Genomic DNA, 13,912 nt, shown 5'->3' with positions numbered 1-13,912 from the left:
TCAAAAATGCTTTCTGACATGTTTTTGTTTCTGTTTCACATTTTGCTTTCTTCTTTGTTCTCCCTGATTATGAGTATTTTAAGGCTCTATTGCCTACTTTCTGTGTCTATCATAGTTTCTTTACTCTTTCTAAGGTTTTTATTTTCATTTCAATTTGACTATTTTTCATTTTTATCTTCTATGTCGCTTATTGTGTTTTCTACAACATTTCATCTCTTTTCAGGTCCTTTTAATTTTACCATGATTGTTTTAATTATTCTTTCTTTCACTTTTTCATGTGCTGTGCCAGCTAATTTCATATCCTTATGCCATTTCTTCCATGGGTTTTTGTATGTTTATTTTGTGTCTTGCTTTATAAAAGCAATTAACTCATTGCATTTGTTTAAAATCATGGCAAAATACGTGTTCACAATATCTATCTGTTCCATGGCAATAATTTTCTGATGAGTGCTCTTTATTAATTACTTTTTTTGCTTTTCCTTTCTGATTTTTTAAAAGAATCTCTGTATAGAATACCGGCAAGGATGTTGGGAAGTGGGAACCCTTGTACACTGGTGGTGGGAATGCAAATTAATATAGCTACTATGGAGAACAGCATGGGGGTTACTCAAAAACTAAAAATAAGACTACTATATGATCCAGCAGTCTCACTGCTAGATCTATATCCAAAGAAAGGAAATCAGTGCATCAAAGAGTTATCTGTACTTCCATGTTTACTGCAGCACTGTTCACAAGAGCCAAGGTTTGCAAGCAACTTAAGTGCCCATTAACAGATAAATGGATAAAGAAAATTTGGTACTTACAGACAATAGAATACTATTCCATCATAAAAAAAAAAAAAAAATCCGATCTTGTCATTTACAAAAACACGGATGGAACTGGAAGGCATTTTGTTAAGTGAGATAAGCCAGGCCCACAAAGACAAACTTCATATGTTCTCATTCATGTGTGGAAGCTAAATGTTAAAACAATTGAATTCATGGAGATAGAGAGTAAAATGATGGTTACCAGAGCCTGGATAGAGTAGTGAGGAACAGGGAGAAAAGTGGGGATGGTTACTGAGTACAAAAATATAGTTAGATAGGATGAATAAGATCTAGTGGTTGATAGCAGGTGACTACAGTCAAAAATAATTTATTGTACATTTTAAGATAACTACAAGAGTACAATGGGAACATTTATAATGCAAAGAAATAATAAATGCTTTAGGTATTGGATATTCCATTTACACTGATGTGATGATTACACATTGTATGCCTGTATCAAAATATCTCATGTGCCCCAGAAATATATATATAGCTACTGTGTACCCATAAAACTGCAAAGTACACAATTAAAAAAGATTTTCCATATAGGTTCTGTACTAGTCCCTTTCAATTATTTATTATTAAAGTGTTTTCTTTCTTTGCTGGATTTCTGAACCAGCTCTTTGAAGGAAGTTTATGGGAAAGGTAGAGGTCAGGACCTTGTTCCAGGATATCTGGGATTTTTCTTATGATCTAGGAATTTGTGAGAGAGTTTATACAGCTTTTACTATTTCCCAAACTATTGAGATAGGTGATATTCCCTTACCCCGACACCCAACACACACACACACACACACACACACACACACACACACACACACCTCAAATACTGTTCTCTTTCCTACTGCCATAGAGAAGCACTGCTTCCTGGAAACATGGCTTGTCTATGTGACATTCCATTTGGCCATACTTACTTCTGCTTCTAGAAACAAGTAAAGCTGTAGCTCACCCCTGCCTCCTACATCCTTGCAAACAGGAAACACTGTTTTTGTCCTTCAAGATATTCATATCAATTTTGTAAAGTGTACAATTTTCAGTTTTTTTCTAATATCTATAGCAATTGGGTCCTATCACCAGTTCATTCTCTCACTGTGCTACCGTCTGTCAGTACCCTCCCTTGTGACATTGGGTTTCATTTACCTTGCTGACTGCAGATGCCTTTTTGGCAGACACGAAGGACATGCTGATTTTATGTCAACCTACATAAATTTTAAATGTCTTGGACTATAACTTTCTTGAAACACTCTGTAAAAAATGGCAGTCCAAAAAGATAAAGATAAAAGGGAAGCATAGTTAACAGGCCTATTTGTTGTGTGCCAGCTACTCTGCTAGTACAGGAGATAAAACATTGTGCTAGATAGACACTGTCTCTTATATTCTAGTTATAGAGATCAAAAGAAAAAGAGTAAGAAGACCCAAATAAAATAGTTGAAATTTATAGTAAGTGGACTGAAGAAAAGAATATGCCTGCAGGGCACAGTGGCTCATGCCTGTAATCCCAGCATTTGGGGATGCCGAGGTGGGCAGATCACGAAGTCAAGAGATCGAGGTCATCCTGGCCAACATGGTGAAACACCATCTCTACTAAAAATACAAAAATTAGCTGGGCATGGTGGTATGCGCCTGTAGTCCCAGCTACTTGGGAAGCTGAGGCGGGAAAATTGCCTGAACCTGGGAGGTGGAGGTTGTAGTGAGCTGAGATTGCACCACTGGACTCCAGCCTGGTGACAGAGTGAGACTCCATCTCAAAAAAAAAAAAAAAAAAAAAAAAGAATATGCCAATCACGTGTTAGATCTGACAGCTACTGGTGTACTGGTGTCAGGTTCAGGTTAGATTGGCCTGTTTTTACTTTAAAAATTTAGCCACAAATGGTTTTTAAAACTTCAGGCAGCATCTTTCTTTATTTGGCAAACTTGGAAATGTAGGTTCTATCCATTTGCCAGGGCTGGCTTTGTGGCTAACCAGAGATTTATGAGAAGGTTTGAGTAGCTCAGTTTCTTTTCCATGGAATGCCACAAAGTGAATGTTATCTTTCTCTTCATGAGAACTTATTTCTTAGTTAAAAAATTAAAACACAATGTTTCTTATTGGATAAAAATACATATATTTGACTTACTAAAAAGAAAAGTTAGCAAGTCTTAAAATAAAAAACTAGACATGTCCCTGATCTTAGTGAGCCAATGTTAAATACCTTTCTTTTCTTCTTTGGGCACTGGAAATTTTAGCTAGAGTTTAATTGTGTCTAAGGCATCATGCCCATTCCTGATATAGATTAGAGCAATGAATATAATAATCTGTAGGTTAGGCCAGCAACCTTATGCCAAAAGATGTTTCTATGTTAGGAAAAAATTTAGAAAAATCAGTCAAAGGCATTTGAAGAAAACAATGTAAAAGTGTTAAAGAATGCAAAGATGAAAATTCTAAGTTAATGGAGAATATTAGTGCTTTCTTTTATTCAATTAACAAAGAAGTTTTGTAAATTTATTCTCACCTATGATCTTTTACAAAGGATATGTTACAACCTCTTACTAGTTCTCAGAAAGAATTTATAGAACACTAGAATATCTGTTTCCATCTATTTTCTGTTGAAGTTTGTTTATCTTACAAAAAAGTACAGACAATAACAGAAAATATATTGCACAGCATACTTTTGTTTACCCTCTTTTAGCAAAGTAATTTTTTCTTTTCTTTTCTCTTTTTTTTTTTTTTTTTTTTAAGAGAGATGGGAATCTCACTATATTTCCCAGATTGGTCTGGAACTCCTGGGCTCAAGCAATCCTCCCTCTTCAGCCTCCCATAATGCTGGGATTTACGCATGAGCCACTGCGCCCAGTAAGAAAGCAAATTTATTTTCATTTTACTGGCACAGGGTAACTATTTAAATTTCTTGGACTATAATTTTCTTGAAGCATTCTATGAAAATGGTCAAAGAGTTATCCATACAGAGCACCAAAGAGTGAGTATTACAGTGCGTTATAAAAACTAGTTAGGGGATTCCAAAGAATCAGGCTATGTTCTATTACTTATATTATTCTTTTAAACTTCTGTCCTGCAGACTCCTTTATTTATGAACTGACATTATAAACTAAGACACTTTTAATCTAGTTTCACACCGTGAATAGCCAACCATATCCCGAGGTCCAAAGTGTAGCTTCCTAAACTGAAAATATTGAGTTACTGTAACTATACTCTGATAATCTTGAAACTATTCATTTGTTTTTCTCTCATATGCTTAGAGAAATGTAGAATATATTTAAATGTAAAACATTTATGATTTATTTTTCATTAGGTTAGATAGTATAAATCTGCCTTAGCATCATGAAAATCCAATCTAGTATTTTTCTTTTTCCCGGGAATATTTATTCGTGTTTAAACAACATAACAAGGATGTGGTGATGCTTTTAATGCTGCTATATTACATTCAAACCTCACTCTATGTTAGTGCTGAAAACCAATAAGTAGCTCCTGGTGGCTCTTGGAAGCTGAAAAACCATGTAAGATAAAATATGACTGGAATAGTCTTAACCTGTAGGCCTTGACGGCAAGGAAACAGAACGATTTTAATGTCATGAATCTCAGGGATTTTGCAGTTTTAGTTAGTTTTGCCTCACAGAACTCTAATTAAATTCAGTTAAGAAGGAACGAAAAGGAAAATGGCATATACTATTTCATGTGGATATATAAACACAGAGTCTCTGGCCTCAAGATTCATTATGTAACTATTTTTCATTATAACCTATACTGTTTGATCTGATCATAAAATCATCTCAAAGGGGTAAAAGGGAACTTTTTCTCTTAGCTGTAGCATGAAGACATTTTTAAAACATTGATCCTCTCTTTCCAATTTCCATTTGAGGATCTAGGCTCTCTGAACTTGTCTCCTCAGAGAACGATACAATATGAAGTAGAAGGAAAAACAGAGTCTTCCTCGCTTTGGTTTTTAAAATCTAAAGTCTTAGGGGAAACAAGAATAATCCTGGAACAGAGAAAAAAAAAAAAGCAGATTAGGAGCCTATTCCACAAGAGAGCTGAGCCTTGTTCCACCTGTTTTATGGGGCTGGAGTCCCTAAAAGATGGCATGATCCTCGAGAGGTTTTGGAGAGACTGGATGAGAAACCGTCTTCCAGTTCCTGGTATAGAGCTTGGCCTTATGCCAGATGGGAAGATGGCAGAAATTTGACGTGCCTGGGAGCAGAGGGCATGAGCCACCTCTCTCCCGTAGTAGAGTCCTCATGAGAATGGAAGGGCTGCACATGGAATCCAGGCCCACAGAGCCAAAGGCAGACCTAGACTCCGTGCTTCAGACCTTGACAGAAGCAGCAGAATAATTGCTGTCTCTCAAGTGTGATGAGAAGGAAACAAAGAGTTGCCACACCTGAAGGAGTCACGTGGACAGGATGAGTGGTATCTCCTTACAACCTGAGTGGACTGATGACTCAGGACTAGATAACTGTGCAGACAGATGACTGAAGATCTTGTGCCTCCCCACAGGGCCGTGGCACCACTCAAGCCTTCCATTTAGACACAGGTCTCGAGAAATTCCTAGGTCTCCAACTGACTGTGGTTAAGTTTGGGCCACCTAGTGTATTGGGGACTCAAAATACAAATAGCTGGAAAGGAAGAAAGTATGACACATTAGGCCGGTTCGTCTATCTCTTTCCCAGGGACTAGCTCTGCAATTTGGGGCTATAGTCAGACCACAAAATACTCACTCCCTTACATCTTTCCCTCAGGGCAATGGATGCCCGAATGTCTCATGTTTATATGATTCTTTTCTGCACCATCAGCCCATATGCTCTACTGACCCCTGGACATTTTCACTTGGATATCTCAAAAGTACCTTATAGTCAAAATATTCAAAATCAGTTCTCTTCAGTGTGTGGTCTCATGAGTGAGACCCTTTGTAACTATGATACTAGTGATAAAGTCAGCAACCTGCCCTGGTCTTCAATAGCCCCCTTTCTGTCACCACCCATCTTCAATCTATCACTTTGCTCCATTTCTACAAACTATCAGTTAAGCCCAAGATACCATCACCCCTCCCTCCGATGGAGTCTACCTGCATTCACTCTGTGCTTCTTAGTCGTTCTCTACACTGCAACCTGAATGATTTTCAAAATGAAACTCTGAGCACGTTGTTCCTCGCAACTCACCCCAATACCTCACTCAGATTCCATTATGCCAAATAATTAGCAAGGTGACAAAAGCTCCGTGTGAGCTGTCTGCCATGTCTTTGCTCAGCCTCACCTTGAGCCATGTTCCTCTCACTTGCTGCACCCCAGGCACACTGGCCTCCTTTCCCTTCCATAAACAAGAAAAGCTCCTACTCCTCAGGGTTCCTAACCATTCATTCCCCCAGGAGTGCTGTTCCTCCCATCCTCAGTAGGCAATTCCTACTCGTATCTGACATCTCAACTCATTCTCCCTGACCCTGCATATCAGTTAAGTCCCCCATCAGTGGTCCCCAAGCACTAAGTATCTCTCTTTCACAGCAATGATCACACCTGCAGTGTTTATTTATTTGTAATTATTTTGTTACTCTTTGCTTTCCCCATTAGACTGTCAACCGAATGAGCGGCAAGACAATTCTGGACCCTCATTTCATCCACAGTGACTCAGGCACCCAAATTATTGAATGCCTTTAGAAGTCTTCTCAAGTGAATCTCTGTGAACAGCCATAATAATGGTTGGTACTCTTTGAGAACTCTCTCAAGGTCAGTATTATTTGAAGCATTCATTCTATGTGTTAGCTCTCAGAACATCATGTGAGGTAGGCAGTGTTATTGTCATCTCTGGTTTTGGGGTGGGAAACAGGCATAAGCTTCCCATAGCAGGCAAGGAGCTCTGAGATCATGCTAGTCCCCAACATTCCTCACTGCTTCAGAATATGTGTTCCACCCAGGAGAGGCAGCTGCCAACACCCCGTTTCATAATGAGTTATCAATTTCATCTATATCAAATTGTATTAATTATAAGACCATAGGAAACTTGCACACATTAAATTCTGGTAGAATTTATATGCATTCACCGTCTATTTAATTAACACATATTGAGCACTTACCAAGTGCAGGTTATGTGCTAGAAATTAAAGCACAGGAAGGAGAATGAGATGGTCCTTCATTGAGATAGATGGTGAGGGAGAGATAGACGAAGACAGAAATAAATCAATACAGTTTGATGGATCCGATATGATTTGGCTCTGTGTCCCCACCCAAATCTCATCTCGAATTGTAATCCCCACAAGTCGAGCGAGGGACCTGGTGGGAGGTGATTAGATCATGGGAGTTGTTTTCCCCATGCCGTTCTCGTGTTAGTGAAGGAGTTCTCATGAGATCTGATGTTTTAAAAGTTTCTCCTGCACTCTCTCCCTCCTGCCACCATATAAAAAGATGCTTCTCCTTCACCTTCTGCCATGATTGTAAGTTTCCTGAGGCCTCCTCAGCCATGTGGAACTGTGAGTCAATTTAACCTCTTTTGTTTATATATTACCCAGTCTCAGGTAGTATCTTTATAGCAGTGTGAAAACAGACTAATATAGGAGCCATTATGGAGATGTCTACAAAGTGCTTGGGAGAGGGAAGGAGGGGGAACCAACAATCAGGTTTTCCTAGTAGGTGAGGGTAGTCAAGAAAATCATCTGTTACCTCTTGGTTTCCCTATATGAAAAATGACTAATGGAATCCTGTGAAGAATTTCCAATACCGCTTATGTCCTCTGAATTTTTCATAGCCCCAGTATTCGTTTGCTAGGGCTGCCATAACAAAATGCCATCAAGAGAGTGGCTCAAGAAACAAAAATTCATTGTCTCATGGTTGTAGAGGTGGGAAGTCAGAACTCCCAAGGGCAGGGTTGGTTCATTCTCTGGGCTGTGAGAGGGACCATCACACGCTTCTCTCCTAGCTTCTGGTGGTTGCTGGCAAACTTTGGTGTTCCTTGACTTACAGATTCATCACCCAGACTCTGCCTTTATGTTCACATGGCATCCTTCCTGTGTGAGAGTCTGCTTCTCTCTGTCCAAATTTCTGTTTTTGTAAGGACACTAGTCATACTGCATTAGGGCCTACCCAAATGACTTCATCTTAACTTCACAATAATATCTGCAACAACCTTATTTCCAAATGTCACATTCTGAGGAAGTGGGTGTTAAAATTTCAACATGAATTTTGGAATGGGGAACACGATTTAATGCATAACAGCTCTTTTCATCTCCCAGCAAACTAGGTAACATTTATTTTTAATGTTTATTATTAAATTTATTATATTTATCATTATAAATGATAAATTCTTAAATTTATAATATGTAAATTATTTAATTGATAGCTAATTAATATTAATATTTATTTTAATAAATAGTAATTTAACTATTTTTATTTATTTTTGCTTATTGTTATTGTTTTTGCTTATTTTTTATTCCTTTGGTTTTTGACCCTGACTATAATGTAAGCTCCTTGGGGGAAATAATGTGTTATTATTTGTTCACTGATGTACCCTGCACACCTACAATGGCACTTGGCTAATCAGAGGCAATGAGCAGATTTTTTTTTTTTTTTTGAGGTAGAGTTTCACTCTGTCATCCAGGCTAAGGTACAATAGCCTGTGTGGTCATGGCTCGCTGCAGCCTTAAACTCCTCTGCTCAACTGATCCTCCCACCTCAGCCTCTCCAGTAGCTAGGACTACAGGCATGTGCCACCACACCCAACTAATTTTATTTTATTTTATTTTAGGCTCAGGTATTTATTAATATAATAAATTGTAGTCTCCACACAATTTTATAAGGGGCTGAATGAGAGATGAAGTTCATTTTATCAATTCTTTATTTTTCTTTTTATTATTTATTTATTTACTTATTTTGATTCAGATTCTCACTCTGTTGTCCAAGCTGGAGTGCAGTGTTTATTTTATAGAGATGGGCTCTTGCTATGTTGCCTAGGCCAGTCTCAAACTCCTGGCTTCAAGTGACCCTCCTACCCAGTCCTCCCAAAGTGCTGTAATTTCAGGCATGAGCCATTGTGCCCAGCCAGTAAATATTTTTAAAACGAATGAATGAATCAACAAGAAAGAAACAGGTAGAATGGAAAGGGTTTGTTGTCTGCCTCCTACCCTCATTGTACTTCTGGGTTGCAAAGAAATGCTATGACTAGATATAAACTATGCAAACAGATGATAAACAAAAATAAATAAAATGGTTCAGGGTAAGGTGGATGTCTGTGTTGGGAAAGATGAGAAGACAAAAAGAATGACAATTTATAGCCTTAATTTTCCCTCTTCTCATTCTTAGAAGTTCTCTCCCAACACTCCCATCTGAATTTTTAGAATTAAGAGATGCTTCCCAGTCTCTAATCTCGTGGCTTTGAATCCTGCTAGGTGGCCCATTTACTCCTGATCTTCTCATATGAGCAGCTGACCTCTTTGGATTTTACATTTAAAGTATCCAAGTCCAGAATTTCACTTTCCAGGCTGAAACAAAACCTTCCTATGATATATCTAGTATAGAATTGCAGACAAAGACAACTAGATGGATTTTTTTTTTAAATGCCACCCACAGAAAAGCATTTTTGAGGAAAACTCTTCAAAGAATCAAAACCATCATTCTCCACCCTCTTCGAGTTTGTCTCTGTGCAGTGGTCGCACTGTATCACATAAAGGTTTCTTTACTCGTGTGATAGATCATCTCTTCTGAAACTCATTCTTCAGCAGTATAACTTGAATGGGATTGAATGTCTTTGTACAGAATCGTATTTTGTGTGTTTGTATGGTTGGTGAGTGTCCATCAAAAACCATTTTTAAAATAAGCCACATCTGCATTTTTCCCCTTATACTAGGAAATGACGAGGACTGTACTCTTCTCTGGGGACCACTACTGGGACAAAGTCACACAATGTTTCTCTCCCTGTCACATAGGTGCTGCTTTTGTCGACTGCAGCCCTGATTCTCTTATTTGCTCCCTTGTATTTTTCAGAGATAAATAGGTAATCTCTTTCTTAGATTGTTTTTATCTCTCTGACCCTCATTTCCTCCTCTTTTCAATCCATTCGTAAACCCAAAACCTGCTGCAACATACTTCTATTAAAGTATCAATAAAAGCAGGAGGGAGGCTGCCCCCACGTCAGCAGCTTGTGGGAGCCTCGAGCTCTCAGGCTGCACGGTCCTCAGCCAGGACACAACCTAGCGGGGTTTTGGGAGGCACTGCCTGCTACCTCTCCTGGGGCCAACAGATGACAAAGTCTTCATCCATCATTGCAGGGTCTCAGGTCTGAAGTCCACTGCAGTCAGCCTTCCCTGGTGGTGAGCTGTGGTCAGAACCTACCCACTACTCCTCTGAGTGGCCCCGCTCTTGTGCCTATTTCCCTCTCCTGGTCACCAAGCCTCGCTCAGGTAAGTGACCTGCCCACAAGGGACATTCTGCTTAAGAACCTTTTAAAAAGTCAGGTTTATTATGGCATAACTTAAACAATAAAGTACAGTTGGATGGGTTTTGACAAATGTGTATAGCCCTGAAACCAGTACCACAATTTAGATACAATATTTTTATCGCCTTAGAAAGTCCCATTGGGCCCCTTGGAACTCAATTCCCTTCTCCACCCTCAGCCATATACAGTAGGTAATGAATATTTGATTAGCAAATATTTAGTCACTTATTAGACAAAGTGAGTTCTAATGTGCACTAACAAGAACTCAGTCCAAATGCCACAGGAACAAAGAAACCAGTCATTTAACCTACCAAACACAAAATACACCAGCGAAAAAAAATGGCAAAAAAAGCAAGAGGGAAACAAATGTTTTCATAAAATAATTGCATTTTGCAAAACCATAAACTCCTAAGGCTTCTGAAAATGTCTGGAAGTTCCTGTCAGAATATCTAGAGAAGAACCTGTCTCTTCATTTCACTCTAATCGTAAACATTTTTTTCCCAAATGTTTTACAATAAAACAATAAAAATTTTACAATAAAAATTTAAAAACATTTATTGATTTGTTTGATAATTACTTGTATACTCAGTCTTTAATTTACAAATGGGTTGTGATTTGAAAATTTATTAGTAAATCAAATGCTTCTTAATTTTTTTTCATAACTATGTTGTCAAAAATGAGTACAATTCTAATATTTGTTAGTTGCCTGAATTCTAGATTCCAGAACCTGAGAACCAAGGAGTGCAGAATCAAGGTACATATATGATAAATTTTTAGGAAATAACAGGACTTGACATTGATCAGAATATAAAAGTGACCTCTATGGAAGAATAAAATAACTACTCCTATGATTTAGACTTGGATAACTAGGTGGATGGCAATGCTACCAACTGAGAGATAGAAAACACAGAATGAGGTGTGGAACTGGGGTGAGAGGATAGCAAATTACATCTGAAATTTGTCCCTACATGGGACTTTTAGGTACAGAAGTCTAGTTGGAGTTGGATATAGAATCTGAAGTTTGGGGAAGATGTCATCTGCATAGAGGCAATTGTTGAAACTGCAAGACTAGATGAGATTTCCTAAAAGAGTATATGGTATGAAAAATGCAGTTGACCAAAACTCTGAGGAAACCTAAATATACAATATATGGTTCCATAAAGAGAGAGAAAAAAATCAAAAAGACTTTTTGGAATATCACTATATTATTCTCCAAAAAATTAAAGCATGCAAAGTAAATCTGAGTTAAGTGCCACATACACCTGAATCTCAAAGAGGTTATGGAACAAAAGTGTCAAACTTTAATAAATTTCCACTGGCCACTACAGTCTGCCAATCTACCATGTGCATCATAATCACCTGAGAAGCTTTTTAAAGATAAAAATTCTAAGCCTGCTCTTGCGTATTTTGATTTAGGAGGTATTTCATAAGACTCAAAACTCAGCATTTGTAAAAGATTCCAAATCTGACATTGTGCCAGCTTTGGAAACTTCTTCTTCATAAAACTTTCACTCCTCACTGCCTCAAGTTGCACACAACGTTTTTTCCTTATAGAAGAAAATAAGTCTGGATGTATTTATTGAACGTGGGAATGCATAGCTAATGACAGAAAGTACCTTCCATTTTCCTACTAGCACAAACCTTTGTGACTAAGAGAAACGTATAATTGTCAAGCTAAGAAACACCTGTAAATAAAAGAGATAGTTATTATAAAAATGAGCACCCGTACACAGTGTTTATTTTATTGAAAAGATGATGGTTTAGAGGAAGATCCAAGCTATAATAAAATTAATTATTGTTCTGCAAGCCACCCTAAAGAAGGGTTTCCAATGAAAGGAATTCATTGTCACTATTCAGATATGCACATGACTGCCCATATGTCAACTGCTATGGCTGCTTTTTGACTTGCAACATTTGATAGTTGGATGGTTTCACACAGTTTTAGCCATCCAGTATTCCACAGAATGCTGATTTTCCTCAAGATGTTACTAAGTGGTGCACTAAGTAAATATTTGTCACATAATTTTAAAAATTGTTAATTACTTTATCTCCTTTTGGAGTTTCACAAAGAATATTAACAATATTAAGGACCTTGAAAAGTCATACAATCAAGATCCAGTTAATTTTGTTCATTCTATTTTTTCGTGCCATGGTTTGAATGTGTCCTTCAAAAGTTCATGTGTTGGAAGTTTTCCCTATTGCATTGGGAAGTGGGGCCTAGTAAGAGATGATTGGGTCAAGAGGGCAGAACCCTCATTGATTAACATCATTATTGCAAGAGCAGCTTAGTTATTTCCAGAGTGGGTTGTTATAAAGCAAGTACAGCCCCTGGTGCCTCCTTCTCTGTATTGTGTGCTTACTTCTGCTTCTGCCCTTTGCTATGGAATAATGCAGCACAAGGTTCTCACCAGACACCAACACCATGCTCTTGGACTTCCCAGGTTCCATAACGGTAAGAAATAAATCTCTTTTCTCCATAAAATACTCAGCCTGTGGTATTCTGTTAAAGCAACATAAAACAGACTAAGATATTTCAAAAATTTCTTAGGACCACATTTTGCTTTTTACATGAAACACAGTGTTAGAAATGTTGCTCCATACGGTAACATGAAAAAATTTTAAATTCCAATGAGATCAAGAAAAAGAGTAACTGGTGGTCATTTGTTGAATACGAAATGAACAGAGCCTTAATATAATTCAGAATAATAGCATTTGACTGTAAATCTTGATAGTGCACAGTTTCCAGGCTAAGATAGAGTATCTAAGCATGTTAGTAGTGTAAATAACAATTCAAAGGAAATATTTTAGAAATGTAAGGCAGCCTACTGACTTCAAATCTTTTAGAAATATTCATCTCTCTAAACTTATTAGTCTAATTAAGAATATTACTTCCTATTTATTGCAGTAATTTCCTAGGAACTTTTTCTTACTAATGCTATTCAATATCCAACCTACCTTCCTGGTTGCATCCCCCCAAACCCCACCACCACTCCAGACTCCACAGCACTCTTCAAACACAAAATTAATTTTCAAAATCTTCACACCCTTGCTCACACTGTCACATTGGCCTAGAATTTCTTCATGATTCCTATTGCAAAACTCCACTCAGGTACATGTTTTCTGTGATCTCCTCCACAAACCACTAATGGCTTTGGATGTATTTATTGAACCTGACCCTTATCACATTGTATCAGGTTGGTATAAATTTATCTCCCTTCCAAAGTTGTGAATCCCAAGAGAAAAATAACTAAGTCACATTTACTTGAGTAACATGCAAGAAGTATGTTTTTAATATATTTTTACTGTTATTAAATGTAGAATATTCTGTAATTCATTCTTTTTCCTAATTAAAATTAATATCCTCCATTGGTCTGAATTAAAGAAATTTAGTAGAAGGCATAAAACAAATTCTAACCCCAACAAAATTCTTCCCTTAAAGTTTGGGCCCACTTGGAGATCTAATTTATAATAGTTTGTTGAACGCTGGCAAAAAAATGTATTGAGGAGGCTCACCATGTAAATCCTTTAGACACAGTGGGGTTGATTAGGGATGCAGAAGCTTTGGACCAGCAATAAAACATTTTGTCCTGATGCAAAACCTAAAATTTGACAATATAAGTGTATTAGTCTGTTCTCACACTGCTAATAAAGACATACCCAAAACTGAGTAATTTAGAAGGAAAAGAGGTTTAAT

The sequence above is a fragment of the Papio anubis genome, chromosome 3, assembly GCF_008728515.1.
Source record: "Papio anubis isolate 15944 chromosome 3, Panubis1.0, whole genome shotgun sequence".
NCBI lineage: Eukaryota > Metazoa > Chordata > Mammalia > Primates > Cercopithecidae > Papio > Papio anubis.
This window is presented reverse-complemented; position numbering follows the sequence as displayed.